We start from the raw sequence: 260 nt of genomic DNA on the forward strand, positions 1-260 counted from the left end.
CAAATGCACCAGCCACTAAATAGCCTAAATAATAACCCCCTAATTTTTTTTATATACTCAATTGTTTAAGATTTATCATTTAATTTCATTATAACAAAATAAAGTATTATTACTTTATTTCAGAAGTTAAATTCAACACTATAATAATATTACAAGAAGAATGAGGTATCCGATGTTTAGAATTATTTAATGTTTTAAAAATGTAGTTCAACCAATAAATTAATTTTTTTATCAGCTATTTTAACTATTTTTTATTTTTT

General features: G+C 20.4%; 1 protein-coding gene across 3 annotated transcripts in view; it reads left to right on the plus strand.

Annotated features, from left to right (window-relative positions):
* Window positions 1-260, plus strand: part of LOC107609489 (tryptophan aminotransferase-related protein 2) — an 8,567-nt gene that overhangs the window by 4,066 nt on the left and 4,241 nt on the right. The window lies entirely within an intron of this gene.

Source organism: Arachis ipaensis, chromosome B07 (genome assembly GCF_000816755.2).
Source record: "Arachis ipaensis cultivar K30076 chromosome B07, Araip1.1, whole genome shotgun sequence".
NCBI lineage: Eukaryota > Viridiplantae > Streptophyta > Magnoliopsida > Fabales > Fabaceae > Arachis > Arachis ipaensis.